The sequence below is a fragment of the Schistocerca cancellata genome, chromosome 1 (genome assembly GCF_023864275.1).
Source record: "Schistocerca cancellata isolate TAMUIC-IGC-003103 chromosome 1, iqSchCanc2.1, whole genome shotgun sequence".
NCBI lineage: Eukaryota > Metazoa > Arthropoda > Insecta > Orthoptera > Acrididae > Schistocerca > Schistocerca cancellata.
The window spans coordinates 748655373-748670122 of NC_064626.1; positions in this window are offsets into that span (position 1 = coordinate 748655373).

Genomic DNA, 14750 nt, shown 5'->3' on the forward strand with positions numbered 1-14750 from the left:
ATAAAAGAACCGACAAAAAGCATTGTAGGGTTTGCAATTTAAGGAGGGTAGGCGGAGTATAGAAGCATTCCACCAAAATTGACTCTGGAGAGTGGGTTCAAAACTATTCGCGTGGTCTGAGAGACCACACCTCGTGAGTTAAGGATTAACTAAAACATTCCTTGGTTTCTGTGTCATTTGCATGTTTGACAGCTAGCTAGTGTTGTTACCCTGTATGAAGCTTTCATCGCATCAAGCTGTCCATTTAAAGATATTCCAGCCTTTTAAGGAGCATCCTTGTGCGTCATTTGTGACCATTCCGTTTAGTAGTGTCTCACTCATACTTTTATTTCTCCTCTGACTTTTCTCTCATTTCCTTTCCCCACAACATATCAACATTCACGTTGACAACCACCCTCTTCAACCGTGAATTGTCATTAGTAACGTACATATTTATTACTAGAAAAAATCTTTACATCTATAAAAACTATTCTGCTACTATAATTGGACCATGTTCTTATAATTGTGAATATACTTCTCACTCTTTATCTTATTATACTATGTCTCACTTCGTCCTCCCATCTGACGTTAATAATGGTTAGAAACCTTAATTCTCTTAATAATGTCAATAAAACTGGTTATAAGACATAGTAAATTAAATGCAGGTTTTAACTTGTGTCGCGAAAACAATCATACAATTAGATAATTTTATTGAATGAGCATAATAGATAAGAGCATCACCTTGAAAATATTACAATGTTAATTGCAAACAGAGCAGAAGGCTATTCAATTAACTTTGCAGTTACAGAGCTGAAGGTACTTTAATAATATTTTTACATCAGGTAAGGTGATCTAAAATTCATCTTCTAATTATAGGTTGAGTTTTAATGCCTAATACCCAAGGAGAACACGTACGTCGGATAAAATTTCGTACTTGAAGACAATGAGCAAACAGTAATCATCAGTTATCAGTGATCAGGCAGCAAAGAAGCAGTTAACCAATAAGTCAGTGGAGAAAGAGTGGGGTCTAAAACCCTATTACAGTTCGTTTCATAACAACGCCGTGAATTAGCGAGTGTATGCAGTAAGTAGTATGGAACATCATACACTGAAGCGCCAAAGAAACTGTTATAGGCATGTGTATTCAAATACAGATGACGAGGGCGTCCATAAAGTCCCTTTATAACTTCACAATTTTATTACAACGGCAGTTTTTGAAATATTTTAACAAAATATCTTTTAGGGGTGTAGTCAGTGTTTACTAATGTTTTTATGGTTGAAATGGCTCTGAGCACTATGGGACTTAACATCTATCGTCATCAGTCCCCTAGAACTTAGAACTACTTAAACCTAACTAACCTAAGGACAGCACACAACACCCAGCCATCACGAGGCAGAGAAAATCCCTGACCCCGCCGGGAATCGAACCCGGGAACCCGGGCGTGGGAAGCGAGAACGCTACCGCACGACCACGAGATGCGGGCCAAAGTTTTTATGTATATTATAATTTTGTGTTTCAGATACTCTCTTGATGGAAGGACCTGATCCACTATAAAATGGTAACTCCTCAAGAGAAGGCACAATGTGTGTCCTGGTTTACTGAGACAAAATAGGATGTTCAGACTCAACGAAACTTCAGAACGAAATATGGAAGAGATCCACCATCGCGCCCTTCATTCCGTGTGTGGAACAAAAAATTTATGGAGCCAGGGGGAGTGTTGGATAAAGGGAGGAGCGGACGACCAAGAACATCCGAGGAAACATCGAAGGCGTTTCAAACGTCTGCACTCGTTCACCTACGAAGTCCATCCGCACTGTTGCCAAACAGTTGCAACTACTACTTTCAACTGTACATAAGGTCCTCCACAAGAACTTACAGTTGTACGCTTACAAAGTGCAACTGTTGCAGACACTTAAGCCAAATGACAAGCCATAACGGACAGAATTTGCACTCAAGATGGTGGAACGCCTTTCGGAGGATGAAGCATTCCTCAAGTGTGTTTGTTTCAGTGACGAGGACACTTTTCATGTTTCTGGAACATTAAACAAACACAATGTGAGGATCTAGGCATCTGAACACCCCTGTGTGACTAGAGAGCTTCACCGATATAGTCCAAAAATGAATGTGTGTTGTCAAATCATGTGCAACCGAATAATGGATCCATTTTTCTTCAACGAGTAAACAATTACTGCAGACGTTTACCTCGATCTTCTGACCGAATAGGTAGCACCACAACTGATTAACTTACAACTAACTATTATTTTCCAGCAAGATGGTGCACGACCACCACCACCACCACCATATCGTCGGTTTCTCAATGAAACATTTTCAGGCAGATGGACTGGGAGGGATGGACCAAATCCTTGACCACCGCGCTCGCAAGATATCACTCCCTTGGACTTTTTTTATGGGGGAGAGTGTAAAAGATATCCTGTATCAAACACAGATACAGGACATGCTGACCTGAAGCAAGGGATTCGTAATGCCATTGCCACCATTGATGACGCTTTGCTACAGCGAACATGGCACGAAATCGAGTACCGTCTTGATGTGCTTCGTGCAACTAAAGGGCCCATATAAAGGTCTATTAAACGCTGTCAAAAAATTTATAAACACTGATTACAATAAAAGAAATGTTGTTAAAATATTTCAACAACTGCCATTGTAATAAGATTTTGAAATTGTGAAGGGACTTTATGGAATGTATATAAACAGGCAGAATACGGCGCTCCGATCGGCAAGCCTATATAAGACAAAAAGTGTCTGGCGCAGTTCTGATATCGATTACTGCTGCTTCAATGGCAAGTTGTCAAGATTTAAGTGAATTTGAACGTGGTGTTATAGTCGGCGCACGAACGATGAGACACAGCATCTCCGAGGTAGCGATGAAGTGGTGATTTCCCCGTACGACTATTTCACGAGTGTACTGTGAATATCAGGAATCTGGTAAACATCAAATCTCCGGCATTACTGCGACTGGAAAAAAAATCCTGCGAAAACGGGGCCAACGACGACTGAAGAGAATCGTTCAACGCCATAAAAGTGCAACCGTTCCGCAAATTGCTGCAGATTTCAATGCTGGGCCATCAAAAGGTGTCAGCGTGCGAATCATTCAACGAAACATCATCGATCTGGGCTTTCGGAGCCGAAGGCCCACTCTTGTACCCTTAATGACTGCACGACACAAAGCTTTACGCCTCGCCTGGGCCCGTCAACACCGACATTGGACTGTTGATGACTGGAAACAAGTTTGCCTGGTCGGACTAATCTCGTTTCAAATTGTATCAAGCAGACGGACGTGTACGAGTATGGAGACAACCTCATGAATCAATGGACCCTGAATGTCAGCAGGGGACTGTTCAAGCTGGCGGAGTCTCTGCAATGGTGTGGGACCCCTGCATTTGGAGTGATTTGGGGTGCCTGATACGTCTAGATACGACTCTGACAGGTGACACTTACGCAAGCATCCTGTCTGATCGCCTTCATCCATTCACATCCATTGTATATTCCGACCGACTTGGGCAATCGCAGCAGGACAATGCGACACCCCACGCGTCCAGAATTGCTACAGACTGGCTTCAGGAACACTATTCTGAGTTTAAACACTTTCGCTGGCCACCAAACTCCCCGCACATGAGCATTATTGAGCATATCTGGGATGCCTTGCAACGTGGTGTTCAGAAAAGATTTCTAACCCCTCGTACTCCTACGGGATTTATGGACAACCCCGCAAGATTCATGGTGTCAATCCCCTGCAGCACATCCCCTTCAGCACTACTTGAGACATTAGTCAAGACTATGCCATGTCATGTTGTGGTTGCGGGGGCGCTACACGATATTAGGCAGGTGTACCAGTTTCTTTGGCTCTTCAGTGCAATAACAGCGCGCTGTAGCTTCTCTGTACGGCTAACTTTTAAATCACGGAGCGCACCCGTAAATTTCAGAAAAATTAACGTGGTCAAATGATATACTACACTATACACCCAGACTTTTTTCCGTTTTCTTCATTTCTATCATTTGACATTACAGGTACAAGATTTATCTCTATATTACCGACATTTTCGTAACATTTTTCCGTACTTTTAAGAAATTATAAGTTTACTTTTTTTTTGCCATTTCGCTGCAGTCATATTCAATCAACCCGTAAAACATGCGTACAGCAAATTCTTTTCCCAATTTAATCTGATATACCACTTTATCCCATCAGAGTTTGCTTCTTTGCAGTTAATTTCTTGTTAACCTGCACTAATGGCTTTCTTTCCCTTTCGCTTCGATCTCAACCTCAACATCTCTCGCTGATACTATTGCTATTACCCAACTGTTATCTGACCGGAAAATTTCCAACTCTTTCCACTTCCTTTCACTAAGCCACTATGCTACACACCAATGGTTCTATATTTTCGACCAATTTAGTACACGTGCGGTGACCTCTCTGGAGATCTAAGACATCTCTGTGGGAAGTAGCACGGGTTCAGGAAGTACTGACGGCGTTACACGTAACTCCTCCTGTTCACTTGCAGAGAAAGGAAGGAAAATTAGAATTTAACGTCCCGTCGACAGAGCTGTCGTTAGAGTCGTAGCACAATCTCGTATTACGAAAGGATGTGGAAGGAAATAACTCGTGCCATTTCCAAAGGAACTGTGATATCCTGGTGACAGTATTTCACGAATTCAGTACCTTTTAGGGAGCAACGTAAAATTATACATATCTGTCTCTCTTTCTTTCTTTGAACTTTATTACGTCATTTGGTGATCTAATGTATGAATATACAACTAAAAATTGGTATGTAAATTGATATTGTTGTAGTATATTATCTGTGGTTTTTGTATCTTCTTTTTTTACACTTAGAAGCTGAACTTGGTAGGGCGTAATCTTTGTATTAATTTTTTAGAATCGAAAGGAAAGACAACCGATGAGCGGGAGATAGTACAGTTCGAGAGGGTTTTCAGATTACTGTTGACGTTAAGTTGCGGATGCGCCAAAAATGGGTCCATGTTTTATTAAATTGTGAAATCCGTCGGTGTCAGAAGGAGGGAAACTTCGGAAGGAGACAGAAGCAGTAATTTCGAGACTAAAAACGCTGTTATTTATGAGGAAGTGTGAATGGAACTAGGAAGTTCTAAAAGGCGAATGCTGCATTAGCATTACTGCTATTTTTTGTACACTAAGAGGAAGAATTGGTGTATAAATCGACGCAGAAGAGGTAGCGTAAGAGCAGAAAATAACAGAACAAGAAAGAAGAGAGTAAAGCAAGATGATTTTAAAAGATTCATCGCATGAGACGACGGATGGAAGAAGATAACGAAGAGACGTCGAACCATGTAGAATACGCAGCAATCAGGATACAGGAGAGCTATCACATCATAGCTCACTCATGCGGAAAAACAAACAATTTGCTTCCTCATTGTAGGCCGAAAGAGAGAAAGTGAATTTTGTCGTTTCAAAGCATTTCGAGTGGTAATGGACTGACTGCGCACTGATCACCGAACTGTGAACAGTTTTGTTTCAAACTGTGTTTTGTTAGTGTGAGAGTCATTAATGTTCCTTCCTATCATTAATACTGAGAACAGTAAAAAACGTGTGGATTGCTAGTTAAATAGACAGTTGTCAGTTCAACTTACAGCGACTTCTGCTACAGAACAGCAAGCCGAAGCCACAGCAATGTTTTATTTTCACTTTTTGGGAATATTTTGGAAATCGACGAAACCGCCTCGCCATTTTAACTGCAGCTCAGTGATATTTCCGGAAGAGTAGGGCGTTAACTCCACGGGCTATACTATAGCCATCACGAGGTAGGAAGTGGCTGAGGTGACATCTCTGAATTCTGCTATCAACAAACTGCTGTCATTTATGTTGCTGGGTCATGCAAAAACAAAACTATTTACTTAACATTAGAATAAATGGCAATGCGCAGTAAAACATTGCTCATATTCCTTAAGGTAATATTTAACGATTTTAATTTATTGGAGTCCCCGAGTCTGAAACCAAGCTGTGGTGAAACATAACATACCTTCTCGCTCAACAGTCAGCTACTTCAAATTAGAACTGCACACTGAGGTAGTGTATTTCTTATTTCATACAAGTACTAGGACGTCTTAAACATCTTTTAATTCTTATTACAGTTTATATTGCTACATGCTTCCAGGTCAAACACCAGTTAACATTTAATATGGCGATCTGTCTGAATTCTAGCGACACAAATGTCCTAAAATGGTTTAAATGGCACGGATAAAATACAGGGAGCGAAAGGCTATTTACAATTTGCACAGAAACCAGACGGCAGTTATAAGAGTCGAGGGGCATGAAAGGGAAGCAGTGGTTGGGAAGGGAGGGAGATAGGGTTATAGCCTATCCCCGATGTATTCAATCTGTGTGTTGTGCAAGTAGTAAGGGAAGCAAAAGAAAAGGTCGAAGTAGGAATTAAAATCCATAGAGAAGAAATAAAAACTCTGAGGTTTCCCGATGACATTGTAATTCTGTCAGAGACAGCAAAGGACCTGGAAAAGCAGCTGAACGGAATGGACAGTGTCTTTAAAGGAGGATATAAGATGAACATCAACAAAAGCAAAACGAGGATAATGGAATGTAGTCGAATTAAATCGGGTGATGCTGAGGGTATTAGATCAGGAAATGAGACGCTTAAAATAGTAAAGGAGGTTTGCTGTTTGGGGAGCAAAATAACTGATGATGGTCGAAGTAGATGGCTCTGAGCACTATGGGACTCAACTTCTGAGGTCATTTGTCCCCTAGAACTTAGAAGTAGTTAAACCTAACTAACCTAAGGACATCACAAACATCCATGCCCGAGGCAGAATTCGAACCTGCAACCGTAGCGGGCTTGCGGTTCCAGACTGCAGCGCCTTTAACCGCATGGCCGCTTCGGCCGGCTGGTCGAAGTAGAGAGGATATAAAATGTAGACTGGCAGTGGCAAGGAAAGCGTCTCTGAAAAAGAGAAATTTGTTAACATCGAGTATAGATTTAAGTGTCAGGAAGTCTTTTCTGAAAGTAATTGAATGGAATGTAGCCACGTGGACGATAAGTAGTTTAGACAAGAAGAGAATAGAAGCTTTCTAAATGTGGTGCTACAGAAGAATGCTGAAGATTAGATGGGTAGATCACATAGCTAATGAGGAGGTATTGAACAGAATTGGGGAGAAGAGAAATTTGTGGCACAACTTCACTAGAAGAAGGGATCGGTTGGTAGGACATATTCTGAGGCATCAAGGGATCACCAGGGCAGCGCGGAGGGTATAAATCGTAAAGGGAGACGAAGAGATGAATACACTAAACAGATTCAGAAGGATGTAGGTTGCAGTAGGTACTGGGAGATGAAGAAGCTTGCGCAGGATAGAGTAGCGTGGAGAGCTGCATGAAACCAGTCTCTGGACTGAAGACCACAACAACAACAACAACATGGGCTTTCGGTAACCAACAGTAAAAAAATGGTTCAAATGGCCCTGAGCACTATGGGACTTAACATCTATGGTCATCAGTCCCCTAGAACTTAGAACTACTTAAACCTAACTAACGTAAGGACAGCACACAACACCCAGCCATCACGAGTCAGAGAAAATCCCTGACCCCGCCGGGAATCGAACCCGGGAACCCGGGCGTGGGAAGCGAGAACGCTACCGCACGACCACGAGGTGCGGGCTAACCAACACTAACACATCAGTAATCACCACTACAGCAGTACTTAGAGAAGTTGTATATTTATATTCTATATGCTTTGGTTGTAAGTGCGACTGTAAGAGTATAAGTCAGTTGCGTAGACCAGTTCAGTCAGGCGTAAGGAGAAAAGCAATTTGCTAGATATTTGCATACATACATTCACTCATGTCAGAAGTTTCCTGTACTTAATGGATTATGACAGAAGGGCCGTGCCACATCAAGTAAAATTTTGTTAGATGTTGTGGTGTGTATATTATGTGTTGAGCTATTACATGTTTCTGGTAGTACAATGTGCTCTGTGAGGAGTACGGCGTAAAGCTCAACAACTCGACTGTCTTTAAATCGCTGGGAGAGGTCTCCGGCACTTATTTGATGGCAGACTTTGTGAACGTCGAGTCGTCCTGAACGGACTGCAACGATGAAATATCACCACTGCTACCTGCGATTGAACCTTAGGCCACCAAAGCTAGAGTCTAGTGCTCTATCTGCTAGCACACGATTTAAACATAAAGAAAAGTAAAACTTTAAAATTCACAAACGCAAAAAGCACTATCTCCAAAAAAGTAAAATTCACAAAATGCAGAAAAATACTGTCCTACAACATCAGTTATTCACAACTGAAATCAGTCAAATCATAGAAATATATCCGTATAACAATTTGTAACGATCTTAAATAGAATGGTCACATAGGCTCAGCTGTATGTAAGGCAGGGACAAACTTAGACTCATTGGCTGGATTTGTGGATATGCAGCCGGCCGTTGTGGCCGAGCGGGTCTAGGAGCTTCAGTCTGGAACCGCGCGGTTCGAATCCTGCCTCGGGCATGGATGTGTGTGATGTCCTTAGGTTAGTTAGGTTTAAGTATTTCTAAGTTCTAGGGGACTGATGACCTCAGATGTTAAGTCCCATAGTGCTCAGAGCCATTTGAACCATTTTGTAGATATGCGACCAGTCTACAACGGAGACTACTTGCATATCGCTTATGTGTCCCGTCTTAGAATATTGCTGAAGTTTGTGAGACCCTTACAATACGGAACTGAAAGGGAATACTGAACGTTCTCAAACATTGAGACGACAATAATGGTCACAGGCTGGTTTGTCTAATGAGAGAGCGGAACGTAAATGCTGAAGAATCTCAATTAGCAGTCGTTTGAAAGCAGAAACCAGTTACCCCATTGAAGCCTACTCAAAAACTTTTCGATAACCAGCCAGTATAAGCAGTTTCTTTCTTTCTTTTTTTTTTTTTTTTTTCTTTATTGAATTTCAATTCCCCCCGAAGGGGGCGGGCTGGCAGCAGCTTGGTATGCCGCTCTTCAGCCTACAGATTTTGTGAGAAAGTTAAAGAGAATAAATAATGAAAAACCGGCGATAAAATCGGAGACTTAAAGTGTAACATGGCGAAAAGAAATCGTGGAACTTAAAACAAACAACAGAGGGATGATGATGCTAATAAAATACATACGATGCAGACAGGGAAACCAATAGATAGACAATTAAAAAACACGGCGACAGTCTGGATTCTGTTCGCAAAAGACATAAAATTCACACCTAGCGACAGCATGGTTTCTGTTCGCAACACGAGAAAGACAAACAACACTGAATAGTCACTGGAACACTGCACTAAAAAGTCGGCAAATGTGACATACCACAGTCGAGAGCAGGTGGGGGGAAACTGGACAGAAGATGGGAAAACAAAAAGGGGGGCAAAGGAGAGTAAAAGCGAAGGGGGAAACCGGGAAAGGAGCTGATGGAGGATGAGGACCCATAAGAGGGGTGGGGGGCAGACGCGACAGGGAGTGGGGTAGGCAGAGGAGGGGAATACAAAAGGACTTGGGGGGGGGGGGGAGAAGGGAGGTAGGGAGAGGTTTAGTGGGGAGAAAACAGGACGGAAGGGGGGGAAGAAGGAGCCCAGGGAAAGGACAGAGGAAAGGAGGGGGAGTGAGGATCAGAGTTGATAGGAAGGATAAATGGAGGGAGAGAGGGCATCGTCCGGGAGGATGAGTTGACGGAAGCCACCTTGGGAAAGGAGATGGAGGGTGTAGAGATGGAGGGTAGGGGGGACACAACGGTGAAAAAGCAGTTTCCTGTTTATCGTTCTCTTAAGGATCCATAAGACTAGTTTAACTGTAGAGCACAGAAGCACTTAAGCAGTGTTTCTTTCCGTGCTCTACACGCTGTTTGAACGAGAAAGTACCGTAACATGTGTCACACTACTAAGTACCGTCTCCCATCAGTCACAGTGGTTTGAGCAGCACGCACGTAGACGGAGGTATAGATGAATCCTTCACTCCTGCCGCAGTCTCGTCCCTGAACACTTTTCTAGAATCACGTGTAGGAAATCATCTCTGAGATGGAGCCCTCTGGCGGAACGTGAGCTAAGCTCCTCATTCAGTTCGGCCCGCAGCCGCTGATCCCGCGCAGACCTGCGAGCAAACAGAGAGGCCTCAGGGAGTGGCCCCGGTTCTTTTTTGCGACAAGTTTGCCCGCATTGTGTGCACGTCGTCGGCGGTCACGCCACGAACAATGGCGGTCGGCCCGAGGTATCACATCGGCGGCACAAAGCCCATTGTGGGACGGGACGTCCAGATGTCTGCGAGGAGATAGCGTGGCGCGGCAGCGCGTCGCGCGGGGCTGCCGCCTCGCCAGGGGCGGCGGGCGCGCAGCCAGCTCCAATCCAGCACTTAATCGCTCCGCACGACTCATTTAGCAATCTACTAAAGTTACTGTTATTGCTGCAATCAATATCCAGCCGCCGTCAGGAAAACAATCTACTTCCACCAGAACGCTCTCTACTAATCACAGTTATTTCTCTCTGTTCATTAAGCCCGCATTTGTCAGCGGGCTCCGACAGAAATAAAATGCAACGTGGCTGTGTAGTTCGCAAGGTTCTTTTCACACCAGAAGAAGCTCCTGCGTCTAAGTACGCCACTAATTTTCCTTTACCTTTCACTTCCTGAACATTTGCACCCATCTATATTATTGTTTGAGAGGATGGTGTTCCAATTCGATTTCCTATGGAATTACGTAACTTTTGCAAGACATTGTGAGTTGAGCTTTGTCGCTTGGCGCAGTGTCTTTATTCCCGTTATGAAATATTTTACATCAATATAATATAATGTAGTACTTAAATTGACGTAGAAGGGAACTGTATCTTCTGTGTCACCTTCCCGCCTCTACAAATTACGGGTCATTTTTGTTGTATTTCACAGTGGAATTATAGTTCGTTTAATGTACGGCTGTGCTGAAGTGTCACTTGAACATACGTGTCCAAAACATGTATTGCAATCTTTGGTAGTTGTAGAATGAATAAATAACCCTTTATCTTCGCACCGGTACTCGAAGTTAGTAGAATCCTCTCGTGCATCAGTACAATACAATATCATTAAACTGACTGCCATGTTGTAATCTAGACAAACGCAAAGTAGTTTTATAAAAATTAAGTTCCTAACTGAACACTTCTGTATCCAGTCAGTGTCTGTCTCTCTGCTGGGTAGATTTTCTTGTTTATTGGTTGTCTTTTCTGGAATGTTATTTCTATCGTGAATATCTTTTCCTTGAAATAAATGATGAACTGAGATGCACTCTCACACTTCGTGCTCGCTTGTAGTCAGCAGTCACGATAAATCAAGGATTCGGGTGCGAGAAAAGCGTAGGCAATGAGATTTTTGAAAGGTTGAATTAAGACGTTATGAAATTTAAATTAACACCTGCGGATGAAGAGATACAACTGATATTAATTGTGAATGAACAAAAGTACTTCCATATTAAAAACGCGTATGTGAGCAGACGTAGCGCAGTTCATTAAGGGACTGAAAGACAGACAGAAAAACGTCAAACACAGTGTCATGAAAGTGAGACTAGAACCTGAACTATCATTTCATAAATTACAAATTACTGATGTGACCTACCCCAGAATAAAGGGTGAACCATGATGAAGAATACATAGTTTGAGTGCATATTAGTGGTTAGGACGGACTAGACCTGTGAATTCAACAAATTCCAAAACAAGAGCCAAATAGCTTCTAGTTGTAGTCGTTATTAAGTGTACTATGTGAGTGGCTAGCTCAGAGATAAGTGCAATCGTTGATATTTGTTTCTAGTAGCAAATAAAATCTGGTACACTCCTATTTGAGACAAAGACAGGCTCTTTCTGCTCAAAGAAATACTTATGAGACATACATTTGTAAAACGGTTACACATCTATCAGTTGTAGTTGCGCCACCAGGGTAATACTACCTTCTCCTGGATGAAGTCCTATTGCTCCATCAGCCAGTGTTGATGGCTCGCCCTGGATACATGACTCTGCCATTCCTCAGCTCTACTGCTCTCCTCTACTGATACTCTATTACAGATTTGATACTGTCCACTGCAGCCACTTTACATATTTATTAAGGGCCTTTATCTAGTCGGATCTGGTTGCACGCGACCTGGTTTATTATCTTTCCAGAACATTCCATCTAGAAATAATCGCCTTGATTTGAGCTAACAGCCAAGAATAGTATCTGGATGTTTCCTATCACGACCGTGGCCTCTACTCTCGCTTCACTGCCGCTTACTGGCACATTGGTTAACCCTCAGGTAATAACTTGCTTCCAGCTGTGTCCGAGGAATTACCTGTACCAAACATCCTGACCGCCCTGCTAGCTCCTTATATACACGCATGCATTCCTGCCAAGAAGTTATCTAGGAAGCTGTCCAACTTGACCTCTAATATTTAGCAAAAATATTTTCCAGTCATGACAACGCAACTGTATGGGATCCGTACCAGCCAACGCTGACAATGTATACTGACTGCATAAAAAGGATAGCACTATTGGTCACAGATCGACTCACGAAAAGACTTCACGGAAACCTTGAAAATTCTGAAATAGCAGATATACCCCAAAGTAACCCACAAAAGGCTCCTTACAAAAGAAAATAATATGAAGTGAGGAATTAAAGGAATTAAACGTAACCTCCTAAACATCTCTCTCTTACTGGGAACATAAGACAAACAACTTTGCGCACAGACACATTTAAACAGTTGTTTTCCTGATTTTCATAGGTGAATAGAACGGGACACTGGGAAACACTTTGTGCCATGAACACACCTCAGTGGTTAACAGAGTATGTATGCAGATAAATGTAGATAGCCATAGGGCCAAACAGATACAGTCAGAGTGTCTTGAACGACTGAATCAGTATTCATTGTAGTTTATATCTGCAATCCAGACATACGCATATGAAGGTTAAGAACTGCATTATGAAATACACAGCTGTATCAGTATACTTTATTAAAGATAGTCGATTTCGGTCGGATCAGACATCTCATCTGTGCATTCAAGTAATTGGAATAACAGTTATCGGTTGCAGACTGTTCCATCACTAATAGTAGCGTATGTTCTATTAACGTCACAGACTCTGGTGTGTGCTTGTTATCATGCACTAAACACAACGTACAGCTAATATTTGTGACGGAACAGTCTTCAACAGATAACTGTTATTCAAATTGTGTAAATGCGTACCTGCGATCCTTTTTCGACCCTGTGATGACCTGATCCTAGACCGAAATCGATCGTCTTTAATAAAAGATACTGATGCAGCTGTGTGTTTGATAATACTGTTCTTAACCTTCATTAAAGTTGAACAACGCGCTCTCCATAGACATCTGGTGTCTCCAAAGGAGTTTGATGTTCGACAACGCCAGATACCAGCCATTCAGCTGGCCACCGTGCCCGAGCGGTTCTAGGCGCTTCAGTCCGGAACCGCGCTGCTGCTACGGTCGTACTTTCGAATCTTGCCTCTGGCATGGATGTGTGTGATGTCCTTAGATTAGTTAGGTTTCAGTAGTTCAAAGTCTAGCGGACTGATGACCTCCGATGTTAAGTCCCATAGTGCTTAGAGACATTTGAACCATTTGAACCAACCAGCCATTCACGCGGTGTCTGGTCACTGTGCTGGCCAGCGGAGACTAAAACTACTGTAATTACGGACTGGGCATTGCGACAGGCACTGTGTAGGACTGTTGTCCTGCAGCAAGAGCATAGCCTCGTGATGAAGAAACGGTCAAAGAATGGGCTGTGCGGGTATTCTGTGAATGCTGTACCGTTCAGTAGTCTCTCGATGCAAGAGCTGTACCAACATTGTAGGCTGAGGCTCGCTACAGCCCTTTCGTTGACCCTGTTTGCACTTTGGCATCGAAATCGCAAGCGATCATCACTGATGCTGATGTAGAATCTGTTGTGTCTGTTAAAAACGCGTCTTTCGCTGCAATATCGTAAGAGACCAAGTGTGACGTAAACCCTGGCAAGTGGCAAACTTCATTAAAGTTTCATTAAAGTCGAGCTCCGAAACGACACTGCTTGGCAACTTGCTTTCAGTTTGTGCTGCAGGCTCCCAGCTGCCGATAATTGCTATTCATCTAAGGTTTCCGTCCAGTGACAGTGCCACAGAAACCTACATATTCTTTGTAGCTTTAGCATCAAATCCCCAGATATGCAGTTGATACCTCACGTTCGAGGTTTTTGACAATGCTTCGTATCCATTCCGCTGCAGGCACATGATTAGACACAGCAGAAATTTAATTAACTCATTGTCATTGCTGCATCTCTTTCGGTGCCATTGGTACGGGCACGTTGTTTTAATGCTAACTACCGACTTCTTATTTTATTCACAGTACAGACATTTGAGCTCATAGCTCTTGGTCAGTACACGAAAGAAATATGATGTTTCTACGTCACTTATTAAGACGTCTTATTTTTTTATATAATTTGTGCCAAATGCATTCAATTTTTTGTTGGATGTGCCAGTAAGAAAGCGTGAGTGTATTCATACAGTGAACCGTGTTCGAAGCATGTGACGTGTGTAATTCATGCCCTGTTACAAAGTACTGTGAAGTGACATCTGAAAATTTACCCAAGAAAGGTAATTAAATTTAATGCCTGCTACACAGAAATGTTCATTATACAACGCAAAAGACCTTACTTCACGAATCACTTCACACACTTTCATTTATGTATGTTCCACTTGTAATCACAAAACTTGAACTTCTTTGGGTGTTCTCACAGCATGATGTCGTGCGATATTAGAATACTAGAGAACAAACTCCATGCCACAGTA